The following is an 18093-nucleotide window of genomic DNA, read 5'->3' as shown; positions in this document are numbered from 1 at the left end:
TCAAATTATGTGATATACTTGGAAAATGTGAAATACTACCGAGTATCGGTATCGGCATTCCGTAGAAGATGGTTGAGACACATGATTGGGAAAAAGGTCCGTTGAACCTCGTGAATGGATTAGGATACAAGTGACATGTCATTTGGGATATTTGGGCATCCGAACTCGTTGAGTTGAGTCCGAGTTCACTTATGGATGCGAATGTCCGAACTTGTTGAGTTGAGTCCGAGTTCGTGAGATGTAACTAGGCATCCGAACTCGTTGAGTTGAGTCCGAGTTCACTTATGGATGCGAACGCCCGAGCTCGTTGAGTTGAGTCCGAGTTCGCTTATGGGCGGTTACATGATTGCTTGATTGAATATGTGGCACTTATGTGCAAGTTATCCATGTATTCAATTATATTCGATGTGTTCAGCGGGTAAAGTTCTACTCAAATGGAGGAATACTCAAGATGAAAGGGACGTATTGGTAAGTGTTGTGAAATGGATACTTTGAACAGGTATGTACTTAACCCTCGGGTTGAAAACTCGATATAACAACAATATGGTAAGATGATAAATGAAAAGGTGATATGAATGTCTTGGTGATGATTATGCAAATGATGTTTTATGTTTGCTTATATGGTTATGTTACTTGCTATTTGCATGTGAGCTTACTAAGCATTTATGCTTACTCCTCCTTTTCATTCCTTGTAGTGTTGACAAGCCAGCTCGGAAATCGGAAGCGGTGGGAGGCACGCTCACACTATCCGTATACCATCTTGGCATAATGGCTTGTATATTTTGAGTATGGCATGTATAGCATTATAATCATTTTGTATATATGGTCTTATGATATGGTTATTGAGTGGTATGGAAATAGAAATGCTTGGTAATGATTAGCCATTGGAATGGCTAATCATGATCATATTTGGTATTATGTATGTCAAATTGCTAGCTAATCCATGGAAACCATGAAATAGGTAAAATTTACCATAAAATAGATTCAGACAGCAGCAGTGACGTGAGTTTAAAAAATCACTAAAAATAGTAGAAATGGAATTAAATAATGAATAAGTTATGGAATCGAAGTTTGATGAGTCTATTTTCATATGGAATAAGCAAAACAGGTATATGAGCTATATTTTATGAGATGTTTAAATTTTTGTGAAACAGGGGTAGAGCGATTTCTGGATCCCCTGTTCTGAATTTGGAAATTCACCATAAATTTTACAAAGATAATTAGAAGTCATGCTTTATATGTACAGATTCCTTATTGAGTCTAGTTTTATTATAGATAAACGTCATAGTCATTGAAGCTCTGTACAGGGAGATATCTGATTCGTAATACACAGAGGTCAGAGTAGTTGAACCCTAAAACAGGGGAGACTTTAACTAATAAACTGTACTAATTGGCCCAACCAAAAATTTTAGAAAAAAATTAGTAGATATATATATGAGTCTAGTTTCAGGAAAAATTTACGGAATTGGATTTCGAGTTTCGTAACTCGAGATATGATTTTTAAAGCGACTGTGATGCAGTTAGCCAGCTTGTCTGGAAATTTTAAAATGAATTGTATGAGCTGTTTAATTAATGAATTAAGTCCGTTAACACCTCGTGTTCGACTCGCAACGGTCTCGGTGCGGGTGTTACATTTAGTGGTATCGAGCAGGTTTAGTCGGTTCTCGGACTAACCTAGCATGTGTAAAAGTTTAGCTATACATGCCACTGATCTGTGATAGTGTGATGTCTTCCGACGCGTATAAGTACCGTCTTATTTAGACAGGGTACTCTCCAACCGAGCTGTGCCGACCATGTTCAATGTTATGTGAAGATATTTGAGTAAAATTATGATTATGATAAGTCTCGGTTCAAAAAGTATGAATAAAAGTTTATGATACATATGTGATAATATGTGAGATGAAAGTTCATGTTGTGATAAATATCTATATTTGCTTAATGCTCATACGATGTAGTGTATGTAGCTTACTTGATAAGATGAACGGAATAAATAAAAAGTAGTAGAGGTATGAATAAAGGTCATAATATCATAATCTGAATGAAAATGTCCTTGTCTTGATTGGACGTTGAATGTTGATGAATGTTAATGATATACAATTTTTTATGAGATAAAGGATTATAATGAAATGAACTTATCTATGTTAAATTGTTGGACTGAATTGTATGATTGTAATGATATGTACATGATGATGCACAAAATGAAAGTTGTGATTGTGATGCAAATATTTATGTTTGTTTGGCCTTATATAATGTCATGAGCATGAATTAATTTAATTAAATGAATGGATAAATAAAGTGTCTAGAAAACATAGAATGTATGCATAAGTATATTGTCTAAATGGGACAATAGGAAAATTGGTGTAAGCCAACATGAATGAATGACATGATTTTGATGATGTTACTATGATGATGGAAGTTGTGTCATATGTGTATGTATAAGAAAGTCGAGTCGAGGTCCTACAACCCTCCCCTTACCAAAGTGGTACTTATAATGGAATTTCATGAGATTTGTATTGAATAAGTTTTCGGTTGAGAACCCAAAGAGTTCGATGATAGAATAATTATAAGTATGATCCGAGATTGAAAATGAGCTGATAAGTAAAGTCGAGCCGAAAAGTATCGGATTGATATAAAGATTATTGGAATTATGCCTTGTCGAGTTAGAGAGGAATTCTCTTTGGTAAATCGAATTACTCAAGTGCAAGGTCGAGAAAAGTGTAAATCGAAATTTATTCGAAATGACATTCTTTAGTGAATGATTTAATATGAAATTTGTGACGGCAGAACTAGTTGGGGAAATGATATTTCAAATGTGAATTATCCGAGTGTGACAGCTTATGACCGGACAGATTTAGCAGTCTCTTTTGAGATGTTCTATGTGTTCACCCGTTCTCAGAAATATTTCTATGGCTATTGATCTTCTGAAGAAATTCTTGTTATATGGGAATGTCTTCTAATTTGGTGTTGGATGAAAGCATTGGTAGTCTGATCGGTTTATAACTTATATTGCTCTATTTCATCGGGTATTCTATTTCATTTAAATCGATAAGAATTGATGAGAGAATTCATATGATATTATGATTCTTTCTTCTACTTGATGCTTCATCGATATATATGTATGGGAAGATATATTGATCTTGTTATATTTGATTTCGATGGGATTAAATAATGTTTTCTTTTGGACTTTCTTTCTTTGAAGAATTATCGGGTATTCTGTATTTTCTCTATGAATTTGGTTTTCGATTCTCGGCATAGTATCGTATCTTGGGTTTCTTTATCCTGGATCTCTTTATTCGGATTTCTTTATTCGGGTTTCTCTATCTTGGATTTCTTTATTCGGTTTTCTTGTTATCTTTGTTCCATAATTTGTCAATTATGACTCATGTTCAAGCGTTCTTCATTCGTGATAATCATGTCAAATATGACTATACTTCTAATTTGATCTTGGTAATGTGGTGATTTTAGTATTGGGATTTTTCTAATTTACGTGTAAGGATTTGACATCGAGAAAGGCATAGGTGATAAAAGCGAGTTTTAGTCGGTATGGTAAATTATTTATTTGAAAGATTTCATGTGACAATTATGTCGGGATTATTTTCCCAAGTTTGATAATAGAATTTCATTTTGTACAGATCAAAGAGTAAATAGTTTGAGCGAGAAGTCTATATTTATTAGAAAGAGTTGAATATTAGTTTAAGTCACTACGAATGATAAGGTTTCCATCTTGTGAAAGCTGAAAAGTTTATTACATGTTGACAGAGTTCGGATAGATGAGAATATTGGTAACCGAAGCGTCTGAACTAGACTAGTCTACATTGAGCAAAGACTTCCTGACTTTCAGTAATGTATTTGTGACACCCCGAATGTGACCCTAGTCGGAGAGTGGTTTCGGGACCACGAAACCGAGTCACAAGAATAATTAAGTGTTATATTCCGTACTTATTGAATGTGGAATTGGTATGCGTAAATATTTCGTGTCTCGATTTTTATTAATTAGGTGCTAATTTATAAGAAAGGACTTAGTAGTAAACTTTGAAAGTACGATAGGGAAATATGTGATGACTAATTAAAGCATGCATGCAAAATAATGGACTTGCATGTCAAATTCCCCTTTTACAAGTAATGGCCGGCCATGACAAAGAAATATGGGTTAAACATGTCATGAAACATGTTTTGTTGGGCATTAGGAGAAAATCATAAACAAATAAGCATGGGTGAGAAAAGAATGAAAAAAAATGTGTGTGAGAGAGTAGCATTCCCCCCATTGCCGTGCAACCAAGAGGAGAAAACAAAAAACTTGTTCATCCTTTCTCATCTTTTTAGCCGAAAATACTAAGAGGAAGAAGGATTTTTGCTTCATTTCCTTTGTTTAGAAGAGATCTAGAAGGTGATTTGGCTAAATTTGCATCAAGATTAAGGTATGTATGGGGTTGTGTTGGGAGTTTCATGCATGTTTTGGTTGCTAACTTGATGTGCATGTTAGCCATGGCTCAACTCTTTGGTATGCCATGGAAATGGTATTTGGCCAAAGTTGTTATAGTGATAAAGCCATTGCATGCTAAGTGTGAAGCTTGATGATGATGCATGCAATGATGGATTTTCTACTCATGAGTAAGATTTTGAGTTTTCTCTTTGTTTTATCATGATTAAAGTTGAAAAGGAGCATGATTGTCATACTTGGCCATGATGCATTCTTGAGCATGATTCATGCTTCTTGCATGTTAGTTAAAAGTTTGTGTTTTGGATGGCTATGGACACTTTGAAAATTCGCCATGCTCATATATGCATATATATGATTGCACATTTTGTTTGGTTATGAACTAAGTGATGAATATATTGATTTAAAGAAGAAAATGTGGAAGAATGCTTGTGAAATTGCAAGCACAATTGACCTAGCACACATATAAGTGCTTGATGCTATATTATAAGTTTTGGGCCACAATGTGCAAGCATTAATTAGTAGATTGCATGCTGTTTTGTGAGGTATTAAGTGCAAATTTTGACCTCAACATGTACATGAATATTCGCTTGGGTAGCCCATTGAAGGCCTTAGCATTTCCTTGATGTTCAAACAAATTGTATTGAATTGCTTGATGTAGTATAAAATGTGCATGACCATTGTGTATTCAAGCTAAAGAGTGGCCATATGACCATCTAAAATCCTTGTCATATTCGGCCATAAGCAAGCACAATGAGGTTTTAATAAATTGAATTTGTTTGAATTAGCTCAAGAGCCAAGAGGGCCACAATTGGACAAGGGAAGGAAAAGGTGATCGAATAGCCGAAAAAGCCGTTCGACAACATCCGAGTAAGTCCTCAAGAAGTGACCTTACTTGAATTATGTGAGATGAAATATGGATGTGTATGATTATTGATTAGGTGTGTATGAGTATTTGAATTCCACCCGGCTAAGTCCCAAGGCGAATATGCTAATGATATTAATTGTGTTTGAGCCTTAGTAACGAAAATGAAATATGTATGTCCAATGATTATTGATGTATGTGTGCATGAGAAATTGAATGATATCGGGCTAAGCCAAGACAATTATGCTGGAAATTATATCCGGTTAAGACCAAGGCAATTGTGCTAGTGGCTACATCCGGGCTAAGACCAAGGCATTCGTATGAAGTTATTCTATCCGGCTAAGACCAAGGCATTTGTGCACTTGATTATATCCGGTTATATTCGAAGAATCTTGGGCTGGAGGTGAGTGTTGGTTGCTGAAATGAATTTAATTAGTACACTCGGACAGCCCAAAGGATAAGGTACGTTATATGTGCATTGGAAAGTCGGCGTGTTTGAGCAACATTCGCTCAATCGACTAATGAATTTCAGTTATTGAATTGATTGATGCTTTGCGAACTTATATAATGATGAAGTATGAAGTAAGAATGTGTATTAATGAAATGATGCATTTGGCTATGTGAATGTATTGCTGTAAATTATAGTTCATTATATTCCTTGAGACTTACTAAGCATAAAAATGCTTACCCCGTTGCTTTGGCTCTTAGTTTTCTAGATTTCGCTCGAGGCAATCGGATTTGGGATCGTTGAAGTCGAAGTCATCCACACTATCAAGCCTCCATTTTGGTATAAATTTTTGTTTGAACTTGAGATGGCATGTATAGGACTACCCCTTGTTTGTTAAATATGTTGTAATGTAAGTATGTACGGCCGTGCGAAAATGGCTCGAAAAGGGAAGTATGAACTTAGACTAATTGTGGGTTGTATGTATATATTTTGTGTCATGATGTGGCTATGGCTTGGAAATGAGAATGTTGGTCATATGATCAGCCATTGGCACGGTTAAAATGATCATATATGAACCTATGTATGGTAAGGCTAGTTGAATCATGGAGACCACCAAATAGGTGAGTCCTATCTTAAAACAGATGCTGCCAGCTGCAGTGGCGTGAATGTGAAAAATCACCAAAATTCATAGGAATGGAATTAGATAGTGAATAAGCTATGTAAATGAACCTTGATGAGTCTATTTTCATATGGAAGAAATGAAACGGTCATAGGAGTTACAGGTTAAGAGATATTAAAGCTATTGTGAGACAGGGCCAGAATGGTTTCTGGGTTCCCTGTCGCAACTTTAAAATTCACTATAAATTATCCAAAAGAATTAGGAGATATATCTTATATGTACAGATTCCATTTTGAGTCTAGTTTCATTAGAAACAAACGACACCAGAATTAAAGCCCTGTACAGAGAGATATTCAAGTTATACCGCGCGAAGGTCGGAGCAGTCGATCCCTGTAACAGGGTAACTTTAACTAATAAACTGTACCAATTGGCCCGACCAAAATCCTAGAAATAAATCCATGGATGGATATATGAGTCTAAATTCAGGAAAATTTACGAAACCAGTTTCCGAGTTTTGAAACTCGAGATATGATTTTAAGGCGACAGTGACGCAGTTTTCCAGCCTGACTGGAAATGTCAAATTGGTGGGCAAAACATGTGAACTTGGTTTGTTAACCCTCGGGTCCGATACCGGCGATGGTCTCGGGTTTTGGGGTGTTACAATTTTATTGGTATCAGAGCCACGGTTTAGTCGATTCTAGGACTACCGTGATGTGTTTGGGGTCTAGCTATACATGCCATTAAATGATGAATCGATAGTGTGATGAATTCGACAATTTGACTTCATGATTGTTTATAGCAATGGATCCCGATCCCAACCGAAGCGATAGGCGATGATGTGGAGAGTGTGGCGCTGCTCGCGCAAGGGGACAGCGCCGGGACTCTCAACCTATGGCCAGTAATCCTAATGATGAGGCTAGGCAAGCCTTTTATAGTGTGATGAGCGAATGGTTTAATCAATACATTCGAACCAACACGGTTGTTCCACCACCTCCATTCCCGACGAATGCAACCCCAAGACTCACGATACCTCCGGTGATGACCCAATAAGGTCGGGTAAGCCCCGATCGATAGGATTCAAAACATGGGGCCACTGAATTTAAGGCTACGGATGATGATGATGCCGAAGCGAGCTGAATTATGGTTAGATAACACTATCCGGTGCTTGATGAGCTATCCTGTACACCCGATGAGTGCTTAAAGTGTACCATCTCCTTGCTACGAGAGTCCGCCTACTATTGGTGGAGTACTCGACTGTGTGGTGCCTAGAGAGCAAGTGACTTGGGAATTCTTTCTAACCGAGTTCAAAAAAGTATATCGATCGAGATTCATCGACCAAAAGCGGAGGGAGTTCCTTGATCTTAAGCAAGGTTCTATGTCCGTTATCGACTACGAACGAAAGTTTGTGAGGCTTAGCCGAGACGCGAGAATGCATTTCGTCCGAAGCTATTATGTGTAAACGCCGAGGATGGGCTGAATGATGATATAAGGATGTTTGTTGGCATTCTCGAGATACGAGAGTTCGTAGTACTTGTTGAGCGAGCTTGTAAAGCGAAGAGCTTAGAAAGGAGAAACAAAAAGCTGATGTGGGGATTGGAGAATTCGAAGAGGTCCTCGGAAAGTCTCTTCAACAAGCATCGAAGAGATTTCGAGATGATGCGAGCCGTCTAGAGGCGTTTGGGCTTTTCTAGACGAGGACGCGATCGACCCTGTGACCACACGAGTCACCTCGATCACGGTGGCGGAAATGATCGCCGAGAGAGGCGGAGTGTCCACATTGTGGCAAATGGCATTCGGGAGCTGTTGGTTTCGTGATTGCTCTGCTATAAGTGTGGATCGGCCGACCACTTTATGAAGGATTGCCCGAGGATGCACGCAATGAATGCAAGTCGAGTGCAAACCGGGTGCTACCATCGCCGAGGTAGACCACCTAGAAATATGGGCAATGTCGGTGGCGGTCGAGAGGATCTAGAGATGCTACCATCGGATCTCGAGGCTCGTGCTCTGCTAGGACTTATGCCATCGCCAGCACGCGAGGATGCTTGCCTCTCGGATGTTATTACCGTACTTTCACTCTTTTCAATACAAATGTAATTGCTTTGATTGACCTGGTTCTACTCATTCATATATGTGAAACCTTAGCATCCAAAGAAGACTTTGCCCATTGAGTCTCTGAGTTTGTAATTCGGTGTCAAACCCTTGGGTCATTACGTGCTTGTTAACAAAGTGTGCAAGAAAAGTCCCCTAGTGTTCCGAGGTTCTTGTTTTCGGCGGACTTGATGCTTTTGCCGTTCGATGAGTTCGATGTTATTCTTGGTTTGGATTGGTTGACCATGCACGATGCGGTTGTAAATTGCAAGAGCAAGACTATCGATTTGAGGTGCGCGAATAATGAAATAATTCGGGTTGAGTCCACGGACTTAAAGGGTTGCCACCGTAATATCGGCGATGTTGGCCCGAAAATATGTAAGAAAAGGGTGCGAATCGTACCTTGCGACGTGCTTTCGATGACAAGGAATCGAGAAGAAACCCGAATCTGTGCCGTGGTTTGTGAATACCGGATGTTTTCCAGAAGAATTACGGGTTTACCACCGTTCGGAAATAGAATTTGGCATCGAATTGGTACCGGTACCACTCCAATTTCGATAGCTCCGTATCGTATGGCCCCAACGAATTAAAGGAGTTGAAAGTTCGGTTGCAAGAATTGGTGGATAGAGGTTTTGCTCGCCTTAGAGTTTTTCGCCTTGGGGTCTTGTAGGTCTTTGTTCGTGAAGAAGAAGGATGGAACCATGCGATTTGTGCATCGACTATCGTCGACTTAACAAAGCGACGATAAAGAACAAATATCCGTTACCACGTATTGATGACTTGTTCGATCAATCAAGGAGCCTCGGTGTTCTCGAAAATAGATTTGAGATCGGGCTACTATCAATTGCGAATCCGAGATTGAGACGTGCCCAAGACGCCTTGAGCGAGATATGGTCACTATGAGTTCCTAGTGATGCCGTTTGGGCTCACTAATGCCCTCACGGTATTTATGGACTTAATGAATCGGATCTTTAGACCATATTTGGATCGATTCGTAGTCGTGTTCATTGATGACATCTTGGTCTATTCAAGAAATGAGACCGAACATCTTTGAACACCGCGGTTAGTGCTTTGCAAATTTTATGGGACAAGCAATTATATGCTAAGTTCAGCAAGTGTGAGTTACGTTAAGAGAGGTTAGCTTCTTGGGTCATGTGGTATCTCAGACGGTATTCGAGTCGACCGAATAAAATTTCAGCCATACTTAATTGGAAACCTCCGAGAAATATTAATTGAGGTTCGGAGCTTTTTGGGGCTTGCTTGGTTATTACCGACGATTTGTAAAGGGTTCTCAACGATAGCCACGCCGATGACGGCTTACTCCAAAAGGATGTTAAGTTCGAATGGACGGAGAAATGCCAAAAAGCTTCGATCAACTGAAAACTTATTTGATGAAGCCCCAATTCTAGTGCAACCCGAGTCCCGCAAGGAGTTTGTTATCTATAGCGACGCCTCTACTTGGGTTAGGTTGCGATTAATGCAAGAAGGTCGAGTTGTGGCCTATCGTCGAGGCAATTAAAGCCACATGAGAAAAATTATCCGACTCATGATCTCGAATTGGCATTATCGTATTCGCCTTTAAAGATTTGGCGACATTACTTATTTGGTGAAAGGTGCCATGTATACTCGGATCACAAAAGTCTCAAATATTTGATGACCCAAAGAGACTTAAATCTGCGACAAAGACGTTGGCTTGAGTACATTAAAGGATTATGAATCGATCATTGATTATCACGGGAAAGGCGAATGTGGTTGCGGATGCCTTGAGTCGTAAATCATTATTCACTTTACTGAGCGATGAATGTGCACTTGTCCGTCCGATCCGACAAAGTGTTAGTGGCTGAATTGAAAGCCAAACCACTATTGACACACCAAATTCGAGAAGCTCGAGAAAGTCGACGACGAGTTGGTTGCAAAACGGGCTGCGTGTGTTCAACAAGGACTCGGAGTTTCAAATCGACGATGACGATTGTTTGAAGTTCAAAAGTCGTCTGTGTGTCCCAAGGAATTGAACTCATTTCGATAATTCAATGAAGCCCATTGTAGCCAAATGGCAATCCACCCGGGAGTACAAAGATGTACAATGATTTGAAACGTCGATTTTGGTGGCATGGTATGAAGCGAGACATCTCGACTTTGTTTCAAGATGTTTAATATGTCAACAAGTGAAAGCGGAACATCGGTGCCTTGAGTTACTTCACCAATCACGATACCCGAGTGGAAATGGGATCGAGTCACAATGGACTTTGTATCCGGACCGCCATTGTCGAAAGTAAGAAGGATGCGGTTTGGGTCGTGGTAGATCGATTGACTAAGTCGGCCCACTTTGTCCCCGTCGCACGGATTTTCAATGGACAAATTAGCGGAATTGTACGTTTCTCGATTGTGAAATTACACGGGTGCCTATTTCTATCGTGTCGGATAGAGATCCGAGATTTACCTCGCGGTTTTGGAAAAAGTTGCAAGAAGCTTTGGGTACCAAGTTGCATTTCAGCACCGCTTTTCACCCCAAACCGATGGTCAATCCGGCGGGTAATTCGGATACTTGAGGATATGTTAAGATGTTGCGTCCTCGAGTTTAGTGGTTCATGGGAGCGGTATTTGCCGTTGATTGAATTCGCTTACAACAACAAATTTTCGATCGAGCATTAAGATGGCACCTTATGAGGCTTTGTACGGCGTAAATGCCGTACACCATTGTTTTGGACCGAGCTTGGTGAAAGCAAGATTTTCGGTGGATTTGATTAGGGATGCTGAGCAGAAAGTGAAAGTAATCCGTGAAAGTTTGAAGATAGCCTTCGATCGTCGAAGTCGAATGCGCGGATATGAAGCGTAAGGATATCGAGTATCGTGGGTGATAAGGTGTTTCTCAAGGTATCGCCTTGGAAAAAGATACTCGGTTCTGGTAGTAAGGCAAGTTGAGCCCGAGGTTCATTGGGCCATATGAGATATCGAGCGAGTCGGTCCGGTGGCATATCGTTTGATTTTGCCCCGAACTCAAAAGGTTCACGATGTCTTCCGTGTCGATGCTTGACGTTATAGATCCGATCCATCGCACGTGATTAGTCCATCAGAAATTGAAATTCAAGCTAATATGAGTTATGAGGAAGAACCAATTCGTATCCTATCACGAGAAGTGAAAGAGTTGCGAAACAAGCGGGTTCCGCTAGTGAAAGTGTTATGGCTCAAGCACGGGATAGAAGAAGCTACTTGGGAGACCGAGAACTCTATGAGAGAGCGATATCCGAACCTATTTACCGGTAAGCTTTTCGGGGACGAAAATCTCTTGAGTGGGGGAGAGTTGTGACACCCCGAATGTGACCCTAGTCGGAGAGTGGTTTGGGACCACGAAACCGAGTCACAAGAATAATTAAGTGTTATATTCCGTACTTATTGAATGTGGAATTGGTATGCGTAAATATTTCGTGTCTCGATTTTTATTAATTAGGTGCTAATTTATAAGAAAGGACTTAGTAGTAAACTTTGAAAGTACGATAGGGAAATATGTGATGACTAATTAAAGCATGCATGCAAAATAATGGACTTGCATGTCAAATTCCCCCTTTTTACAAGTAATGGCCGGCCATGACAAAGAAATATGGGTTAAACATGTCATGAAACATGTTTTGTTGGGCATTAGGGAGAAAATCATAAACAAATAAGCATGGGTGAGAAAAGAATGAAAAAAAATGTGTGTGAGAGAGTAGCATTCCCCCCCCCCATTGCCGTGCAACCAAGAGGAGAAAACAAAAAACTTGTTCATCCTTTCTCATCTTTTTAGCCGAAAATACTAAGAGGAAGAAGGATTTTGCTTCATTTCCTTTGTTTAGAAGAGATCTAGAAGGTGATTTGGCTAAATTTGCATCAAGATTAAGGTATGTATGGGGTTGTGTTGGGAGTTTCATGCATGTTTTGGTTGCTAACTTGATGTGCATGTTAGCCATGGCTCAAATCTTTGGTATGCCATGGAAATGGTATTTGGCCAAAGTTGTTATAGTGATAAAGCCATTGCATGCTAAGTGTGAAGCTTGATGATGATGCATGCAATGATGGATTTTCTACTCATGAGTAAGATTTTGAGTTTTCTCTTTGTTTTATCATGATTAAAGTTGAAAAGGAGCATGATTGTCATACTTGGCCATGATGCATTCTTGAGCATGATTCATGCTTCTTGCATGTTAGTTAAAAGTTTGTGTTTTGGATGGCTATGGACACTTTGAAAATTCGCCATGCTCATATATGCATATATATGATTGCACATTTTGTTTGGTTATGAACTAAGTGATGAATATATTGATTTAAAGAAGAAAATGTGGAAGAATGCTTGTGAAATTGCAAGCACAATTCGGCCTAGCACACATATAAGTGCTTGATGCTATATTATAAGTTTTGGGCCACAATGTGCAAGCATTAATTAGTAGATTGCATGCTGTTTTTGTGAGGTATTAAGTGCAAATTTTGACCTCAACATGTACATGAATATTCGGCCTTGGGTAGCCCATTGAAGGCCTTAGCATTTCCTTGATGTTCAAACAAATTGTATTGAATTGCTTGATGTAGTATAAAATGTGCATGACCATTGTGTATTCAAGCTAAAGAGTGGCCATATGACCATCTAAAATCCTTGTCATATTCGCCATAAGCAAGCACAATGAGGTTTTAATAAATTGAATTTGTTTGAATTAGCTCAAGAGCCAAGAGGGCCACAATTGGACAAGGGAAGGAAAAGGTGATCGAATAGCCGAAAAAGCCGTTCGACAACATCCGAGGTAAGTCCTCAAGAAGTGACCTTACTTGAATTATGTGAGATGAAATATGGATGTGTATGATTATTGATTAGGTGTGTATGAGTATTTGAATTCCACCGGGCTAAGTCCCGAATATGCTAATGATATTAATTGTGTTTGAGCCTTAGTAACGAAAATGAAATATGTATGTCCAATGATTATTGATGTATGTGTGCATGAGAAATTGAATGATATCCGGGCTAAGCCCAAGACAATTATGCTGGAAATTATATCCGGTTAAGACCAAGGCAATTGTGCTAGTGGCTACATCCGGCTAAGACCAAGGCATTCGTGCGAAGTTATTCTATCCGGCTAAGACCAAGGCATTTGTGCACTTGATTATATCCGGTTATATTCAAGAATCTTGGGCTGGAGGTGAGTGTTGGTTGCTGAAATGAATTTAATTAGTACACTCGGACAGCCCAAAGGATAAGGTACGTTATATGTGCATTGGAAAGTCGGCGTGTTTGAGCAACATTCGCTCAATCGACTAATGAATTTCAGTTATTGAATTGATTGATGCTTTGCGAACTTATATAATGATGAAGTATGAAGTAAGAATGTGTATTAATGAAATGATGCATTTGGCTATGTGAATGTATTGCTGTAAATTATAGTTCATTATATTCCTTGAGACTTACTAAGCATAAAAATGCTTACCCGTTGCTTTGGCTCTTAGTTTTCTAGATTTCGCCGAGGCAATCGGATTTGGGATCGTTGAAGTCGAAGTCATCCACACTATCAAGCCTCCATTTTGGTATAAATTTTTGTTTGAACTTGAGATGGCATGTATAGGACTACCCTTGTTTGTTAAATATGTTGTAATGTAAGTATGTACGGCCGTGCGAAAATGGCTCGAAAGGGAAGTATGAACTTAGACTAATTGTGGGTTGTATGTATATATTTTGTGTCATGATGTGGCTATGGCTTGGAAATGAGAATGTTGGTCATATGATCAGCCATTGGCACGGTTAAAATGATCATATATGAACCTATGTATGGTAAGGCTAGTTGAATCATGGAGACCACCAAATAGGTGAGTCCTATCTTAAAACAGATGCTGCCAGCTGCAGTGGCGTGAATGTGAAAAATCACCAAAATTCATAGGAATGGAATTAGATAGTGAATAAGCTATGTAAATGAACCTTGATGAGTCTATTTTCATATGGAAGAAATGAAACGGTCATAGGAGTTACAGGTTAAGAGATATTAAAGCTATTGTGAGACAGGGCCAGAATGGTTTCTGGGTTCCCTGTCGCAACTTTAAAATTCACTATAAATTATCCAAAAGAATTAGGAGATATATCTTATATGTACAGATTCCATTTTGAGTCTAGTTTCATTAGAAACAAACGACACCAGAATTAAAGCCCTGTACAGAGAGATATTCAAGTTATACCGCGCGAAGGTCGGAGCAGTCGATCCCTGTAACAGGGGTAACTTTAACTAATAAACTGTACCAATTGGCCCGACCAAAATCCTAGAAATAAATCCATGGATGGATATATGAGTCTAAATTCAGGAAAATTTACGAAACCAGTTTCCGAGTTTTGAAACTCGAGATATGATTTTAAGGCGACAGTGACGCAGTTTTCCAGCCTGACTGGAAATGTCAAATTGGTGGGCAAAAACATGTGAACTTGGTTTGTTAACCCTCGGGTCCGACACCGGCGATGGTCTCGGGTTTTGGGGTGTTACAGTATTGTTGTATGAATTGTGATGTGTTTCAAGACAGTGAGGTAATGTGATAGTTTAGAGCATCCGATGTTACATAAAATCGGAGTTGTTAAAGGGGTTAAAGCCGAGCATTGGGATCTATCAAAATTATCCTTGTTAATGTTGATATTGGGATGGAAATGAGAAGGATTATTCTTGAGGCCATATCAGAATTATTTCTATGGCGGAAAAAGGAAAATGTGATGTATCCTATTGTTAAATGTTTGGCGAGATCTATAAATCACATCTGTATTGAATGATTTCCTACTCATCAGATTCATGGAATTTCAGGTCTCTTTGATTGTTGGATTTCTTGGAATTCCGTTCTCCATTAAATCAAGTTGAGATCCAGGTTTTATGTCATGATATCATGGGAAATTAAGAAGGGTTGAAAATTTAAGAACAGTTGAGAGTTGAGACCGTAAGCTTTTAGATCATATGAGAAATTGAAGAGATGTATTGGAGGTGCAGTCTAAGTGCAAGTTCTTGACACCAAATATGAGATTAAAAGTGAAGACCACTTTTCTCGTAAGATTTTGGGGACGAAAATCCCGAAGGGGAGAGTTGTAATATCCCGATTTTGGGCCTAGTCGAATAGTGGTTTCGTGACCACAAAATCCGAGATAGAAATAATTATTTTATGATTATTTTAAGGTCTATGATATGATTGCATGATTGTGTGAAAATTTCGTGAAGAAATTTTATGCATAAAGTGCCTAATTTGAAATTTGGGACTAAATTGAATAAATTGCAAAACTTGTGTTCTAGAAGTATTTTGCATAAAATTGAATTAGATTATTAATTAGAGGTCCTTAAAGAGTAATTTTACCAATTTCTAAGTCTATGGACAAAAATTGGACATGGATGGAATTTTGGAAAGTTTAGTAGTAAGGGCATTTTGGTCATTTAGGGTAAAATGAATTAAAATACAAAATTAAAAGCCAATTTTGCTCATCTTCAACCCCATGGCCGAATATATCAAGGAGAAACCATGGCTAGGGTTTTCAAGCTTCCAAGCTCGATTGTAAGTCCGTTCTAGCCTCGTTTTTAATGATTTTTACGTTTTTGGAGTCCGTAGCTCGATTTAGCTTATGCTAGCAATAATTTAACCTAGGGTTTATATTTGGAAAAATACCCATAGGTGAAATTTGTGTATTTTGGTGTTTTATGATAGAATATGAAGTTTTAAATTATGTTAGACAACTTGTGCTACTCGGTTTTAAGTGAAAACGAGCAAAAGGGCTTCACCTCGGTAAAAATACCTAATAGTCATAAGTACATGTTAGAGTGAGAATTTGATGTTGCCATAGAAGGGAAAAATGATCAGCATGTCATAAAACATAAGAAAATAGGCTGAATTTTAATTTACGAGCTTTGGGGCAAAAGTGTAAATATGCAAAAGTTTAGGGCAAAATTGTAATTTTTCAAAAATATGATTTTGGGTCAATTTGAATAATGTGAGTCCTAATTAGACTATATTTTAAATGATAGAGCAAGGAAAACTGAAATTGGGCTAAAATGGGGAAAATACCAAGTTGTGGACGAAATGGTAAAAATAACCATTTTCGCATACGAGGTAAGTTCATATGTAAATGTTGGTAACATAGTTATTATTTTAAATGTTTTAATGTTTTTAAATGATATGATAATTATTATGAAATATTATACTTGTGATAATTGTTTGATAATATGTCAAATTATGTGATATACTTGGAAAATGTGAAATACTACCGAGTATCGATATCGGCATTCCGTAGAAGATGGTTGAGACACATGATTGGGAAAAAGGTCCGTTGAACCTCGTGAATGGATTAGGATACAAGTGACATGTCACTTGGGATATTTGGGCATCCGAACTCGTTGAGTTGAGTCCGAGTTCACTTATGGATGCGAATGTCCGAACTTGTTGAGTTGAGTCCGAGTTCGTGAGATGTAACTAGGCATCCGAACTCGTTGAGTTGAGTCCGAGTTCACTTATGGATGCGAACGCCCGAGCTCGTTGAGTTGAGTCCGAGTTCGCTTATGGGCGGGTTACATGATTGCTTGATTGAATATGTGGCACTTATGTGCAAGTTATCCATGTATCCAATTATATTCCGATGTGTTCAACGGGTAAAGTTCTACTCAAATGGAGGAATACTCAAGATGAAAGGGACGTGTTGGTAAGTGTTGTGAAATGGATACTTTGAACAGGTATGTACTTAACCCTCGGGTTGAAAACTCGATATAACAACAATATGGTAAGATGATAAATGAAAAGGTGATATGAATGTCTTGGTGATGATTATGCAAATGATGTTTTATGTTTGCTTATATGGTTATGTTACTTGCTATTTGCATGTGAGCTTACTACGCATTTATGCTTACTCCTCCTTTTCATTCCTTGTAGTGTTGACAAGCCAGCTCGGAAATCGGAAACGGTCGGAGGCACGCTCACACTATCCGTATACCATCTTGGCATAATGGCTTGTATATTTTGAGTATGGCATGTATAGCATTATAATCATTTTGTATATATGGTCTTATGATATGGTTATTGAGTGGTATGGAAATAGAAATGCTTGGTAATGATTAGCCATTGGAATGGCTAATCATGATCATATTTGGTATTATGTATGTCAAATTGCTAGCTAATCCATGGAAACCATGAAATAGGTAAAATTTACCATAAAATAGATTCAGACAGCAGCAGTGACGTGAGTTTAAAAAATCACTAAAAATATTAGAAATGGAATTAAATAATGAATAAGTTATGGAATCGAATTTTGATGAGTCTATTTTCATATGGAATAAGCAAAACAGGTATATGAGCTATATTTTATGAGATGTTTAAATTTTTGTGAAACAGGGCCAGAGCGATTTCTGGATCCCCTGTTCTGAATTTGGAAATTCACCATAAATATTACAAAGATAATTAGAAGTCATGCTTTATATGTACAGATTCCTTATTGAGTCTAGTTTTATTAGAGATAAACGGCATAGTCATTGAAGCTCTGTACAGGGAGATATCTGATTCGTAATACACAGAGGTCAGAGTAGTTGAACCCTGAAACAGGGAGACTTTAACTAATAAACTGTACTAATTGGCCCAACCAAAATTTTAGAAAAAATTAGTAGATATATATATGAGTG

The 18093-nt window shown here is 38.3% G+C and overlaps 1 long non-coding RNA gene across 1 annotated transcript; it reads left to right on the top strand.

Moving 5' to 3' along the window:
• The first annotated feature begins 16476 nt into the window (after window positions 1–16476).
• LOC128286510 (uncharacterized) lies at window positions 16477–17573 on the top strand. The gene is made up of 2 exons (XR_008277092.1): window positions 16477–16537; window positions 17351–17573. It is a non-coding gene; the product is annotated as an uncharacterized LOC128286510 (long non-coding RNA).
• Window positions 17574–18093: the final 520 nt, after the last annotated feature.

Source organism: Gossypium arboreum, chromosome 13 (assembly GCF_025698485.1).
Source record: "Gossypium arboreum isolate Shixiya-1 chromosome 13, ASM2569848v2, whole genome shotgun sequence".
Taxonomy (NCBI): domain Eukaryota; kingdom Viridiplantae; phylum Streptophyta; class Magnoliopsida; order Malvales; family Malvaceae; genus Gossypium; species Gossypium arboreum.
This window is presented reverse-complemented; position numbering and strand designations above follow the sequence as displayed.